Genomic DNA, 5,244 nt, shown 5'->3' with positions numbered 1-5,244 from the left:
ACATCCTCAAATTGTAGTTGGCTAGGTTGTTGATGTTCTACTCTGACCTCCCCAATTAACACCTCAAATTCCTGCTCTTCTTGGCTACTATCCTCAATATTGCCTTGTTGAGCATTAAAAGCTCCAACCACTTGACTCAATTGAGCCTCCAACTTGCGANCCAATGAGTGACGGGTGTCTCCAAGTTGTTGTCTTGCTTGGCTAAATGCACTCTCTGATGCAACAGTTGAAATTGGCACATTCAGCACGTCCCGAGCCATAGCGGAAAGAACAGGAAATTGCTTTCCATTCTCATGCCACCATCCCAACGGTGAAAATTCCTTTGTGCGAGGCTCTTTTTGCTTCTGCAAGTAGAATTGAAGTTCATCAATGTTCCTGCTACTGGTTTGAGTGTTAGAAAATGTAGAAAAAATATTAAAACTATCAAGGCCTTCTTCATCATCCACAGTAGTAGAAGTGGTACAGTGCATAGTGGGATTAACATTGCCTACATTAAGAGCATCATCATCAATTATATTTGCATAAAAATTATATAATTTTTGTAAAGAATCATTTAGCTTGTTCATACAAACATATATATCTGGGGTTTCAGTTGGTCCAATCTCCATATAAGTATATAAAGCATTCATTAATTGGTGACAATTAGACATCTTAATAGAAGGATTTAAAACAGCACCAATTAAGTAAATCGGAGGAATTGGAAAGAAATATTTTTTGAATTTTGCTTGCATTTTTTCAACAACATCCATATATCTTTCTTTCTTCTTAAATTCAAAGAGTAGAAAAGAAATTTCAGCTATATGTACTAAAGCCATAGGCAGTAGGGTAATATGCTCCAGAAAACTCAACAGTAGCTGTATAAAATTTATGTAAAAATTTAACAACATCACTAATGACCTCCCAAGCAGTAGTTGTTAGTATACGGTTTGGATCAGTACAATGCACATTAGCAACTTCAGTTATTGGGAATCTCTATTTGTAGCAACATTTTAAAAATATATATGTATAATTCCATCTAGTAACAATTTCGTCTGGCATGAATCTGGGTTTAAGGTTATACTGGATACACTTATTCTTAAATTCCTTTATTCTAGATTGTCTATTATTTCCTTGAATAACACCAACTGCTCTTCTAACATGAGTAATCTCAGTTGAAAGTAAATCAAGGCCACTTTTAACAATTAAATTATAAACATGACATGCACACCTAACATAAAAAATTTCATCAAGTGGTGGTTGCAAATACAGTTTTAATATTGAAATTGCGGCATTATTGTTAGAAGCATTATCAATAGACATACACAATGCTTTTTGCTTGAGATTATAAAATTCAACAACTTCACAAATAGTAGTACTTATAAATGCAGCAGTATGACTTTGATCTTCATCATATTTACAAGCGATAATACGTTTTTGCATACATTAATTATCATCTATCCAATGACATGTAATTGTCAAATAATCATTTCCATTAACAACATGGCCAATATCAGAAATTAGAGAAACTCTACAAGGAAGGTGGCTAAACAAATAACGTATGTATGTTTGATATTGTCCATGAAGTCTACAGATATCAGATCTACAAGTACTTCTAGGGATACCTTTAAATAAAGGATTGTAAATCCTTTGAATATACATAATAAGATATGATGAAGAAGCAAAAGAAAAATATAGACAACCCAAAGCAATCATTTTTGCTAACTCTTCACGATCCTTCATTTTATCATATTTCATAAGACCTCCAGTAGTAGGGTTTAGAATTGCTTGATTTCCATCTCCATCAGAGCCCCATTCTATAGGATGCTCAATTCTCATATGTCTGCTAAGTTTCCCAGTCCCCCCTAATTGTCCTCCAGTCTTATGTTTAAAAGTATCATTACAAAGTTTGCATTTAACTTCATCAGTACCTTCTATTTCGTCAAAAAATTTCCAAACCTTACTTCTTTTTCTCCGATTACTAGTCGGGGCCACAGGTGGTCTACTACTAGCACCACGACCACCACCCCTGCTACCAGCTCCAACACTACTAGGTGTAAGTGGTATTTCATATTCCATTTCTAGTTCATTATCTTCTATATCGAAATCTTCCTGGAAATGTTCATAATCTATATTATTATCAGGTAATGTTTCAGGAACATCTGCAGAGGCATTTAAATTACTACCAGATGCTGAAGTACTACCTCTTTTTTTATTTCTCCGATTAGTAATCTTATTACAAAATTTTTTTGCAGCATTAAACATATTGTAAAAATTTAACTACTAGCAACAATTAAATATGCAAATAAAATAGTAGATAAGAGAAAGAGTTGGAGGGAGTGCACCGAATTCGGCAATAAATTGAGCATTTGATGATTTCGCAACTCCAATGTTACCACGAAGAAACGTCAATTTTTCCAATTTTGAAGTTCAATTGTTCAAACTTCAAATAATAAATACTACGATAAATTAAATTCCAAAAGAAAAAGAGCCAAATAGTTGATTGCACTTTAGGTAAAGATTGAAGAATGAGAGAATATGAGAATTGAGATTGAGAAATGAAAGATGAGTGAAGAAATGAAGAAGAGGGGGGGGGGGGGTTGTATTTATAGTTTTTCAAAGGGGTGTTAATTTTTTAAAAAAAAAACCCAAAAATGGGCTATTTATGAAATTCTGCCGTTGGGCAACGGCCATAATGGGAAAAGGACCGTTGCAAACGGTCAGATGTTAGGCCTACTAGTAAAAAAAATAATAAAAAAAATTAGTTACCGTTATACCGGTCTGGGCCGATCCTGTCCGGGCCGGTTAACCGGTTGAACAGTAATTTGCGTTGACCGGGTTTGACCGGCCTAGTTAACCGGTTGACAAAACGTGAACGGACCAAACCTCCTACCCCTTTAACCCAGCCCCACCCGGGCCCCTTGTACCGATCCGGGCCGGTTTCGGTTTCAACCAGTCTAGGCCGGTCCAGAAACGGACTAACCCGGCCCGTTAGACACCCATAATTAGAAGTCACTCTCAAATCAATAAAGTAAATTAACAATAACCATGATACCGTGTACTATCTTAACGAATCAATTACTCCCAAAAAAAATAAAGTCTACTTCTAAGTTTTCTTAGTTGTTGACAATCATCTGCCTAGGATAATTATACCATTTATCCACTTTAAGAATGTTATATTTGTTATAAAACAATAAAAGTAGAAGAACAATATTGCAGAGAAAGAGAGAGAAGGAATTCTTATTGAATTTTGGGATGAATTACAATGGAATATAACCCTCTATTTATAGGGAGAGGTTGACTTAGCCACCAAGTAATAAACCCTAGAATCTCTCTAAATATGGACATTCACCATAAATAGAATTCTATTTATAACACTCCCCCTGAATGTCTATTCAACAGATAATGTGCCTCGTTAAAACCTTAACTAAAAGAAAACCCAATTGGAAAAAATTCTAGAAAAGGAAAAAGAGTACACATGTTTAGAAATGCGCCTATTGGTTGCCTCGTTAAAAACCTTGCAAGAAAAATCCAGTGGGACAAAACCTTGTAAGGAAAAAAGAGTGCAACGCGCATTAACTCCCCCTGATGAGAGCATCAATTCACATCCTTGAGCCTTCGCATCCCGATCTTGTAAACTAGCTTCTTGAAGGTTGACGTTGGTAGAGATTTTGTGAACAAATCAGCCATATTATCACTTGAACGAATCTGTTGCACATTAATATCACCATTCTTTTGAAGATCATGTGTGAAAAATAACTTTGGTGAAATGTGCTTTGTCCTATCTCCTTTTATGAATCCTCCCTTCAATTGAGCTATGCATGCTGCATTATCTTCATACAAAATTATGGGCAACTTGTCGCATTTCACACCACATTTGTCTCGAATAAGATGTATTATAGACCTCAACCACACACATTCTCGACTTGCTTCATGAATAGCAATTATCTCAGCATGATTAGATGAAGTAGCCACAATTGATTGCTTAGTCAATCGCCAAGATATGGCAGTGCCTCCACAGGTAAATACATAACCTGTTTGAGATCGAGCCTTGTATGGGTCAGATAAATACCCAGCATCAGCATAACCAACAAGATCGGGACTGCAATTGTTGCCATAAAATAAGCCCATATCGGTAGTCCCTTTTAGATACCGCAATATGTGTTTGATTCCATTCCAATGTCTCCTTGTGGGAGCAAAGCTATATCTTGCTAAGACATTAACTGAAAAAGTTATGTCAGGCCTTGTAGTATTGGCAAGATACATTAGTGCACCAATTGCACTAAGATATGGTACTTCAGGACCAAGTAGCTCTTCATTCTTTTCTTGAGGTCGGAATGGATCCTTATTCACATCAAGTGATCGAACAACCATCGGAGTACTTAATGGATGTGCTCCATCCATGTAAAACCGTTTCAATACCTTTTCTATGTAGGTAGATTGATGAACAAAAATTCCGTTTGCCAAATGTTCAATTTGCAAACCAAGACATAATTTTGTCTTTCCGAGATCTTTCATCTCGAATTCCTTCTTTAAATAATCAATTGCCTTTTGGAGTTCTATAGGAGTTCCAATAAGGTTTATGTCATCAACATATACGGCAAGTACAACAAAATCCGATGTTGTTTTCTTTATAAAAACACATGGGCAAATGACATCATTTATATATCCTTCCTTTAATAAATACTCGCTAAGACGATTATACCACATTCGTCCTGATTGCTTTAGACCATACAAAGATCTTTGCAATTTGATTGAAAACATTTTCCGGGATTTTGAATTATTTGCGTTAGGCATTTTGAATCCCTCGGGAATTTTCATGTATATCTCATTATCAAGTGAGCCATAAGGTAGGTGGTAACCACATCCATTAATTGCATGTCAAGTTTTTCATGGACAGCAAAACTAATGAGATAACGGAACGTTATAGCATCCATAACGGGTGAATATGTCTCTTCATAATCGACACCAGGCCTTTGTGAAAATCCTTGTGCAACAAGGCGTGCCTTATATCTTTGTACCTCGTTTTTCTCATTTCTCTTGCGTACAAAGACCCATTTATAGCCAACAGGCTTAACACCATTAGGTGTTTGGACTACAGGCCCAAAAACTTCTACGTTTCGCAAGTGAGTTCAACTCTGATTGGATTGCTTCTTGCCATTTTGGCCAATCACGTATTTATCGATATTCTCCAACAGACTGAGGTTCAAGATCCTCACTTTCTTGCATAATGCTAGATGCAACATTATATGCAAAGACATAATCCAC

This window comes from Nicotiana attenuata, unplaced genomic scaffold, assembly GCF_001879085.1.
Source record: "Nicotiana attenuata strain UT unplaced genomic scaffold, NIATTr2, whole genome shotgun sequence".
Classification (NCBI taxonomy): Eukaryota; Viridiplantae; Streptophyta; class Magnoliopsida; order Solanales; family Solanaceae; genus Nicotiana; species Nicotiana attenuata.
Note: the sequence above shows the minus strand (reverse complement) of the source record.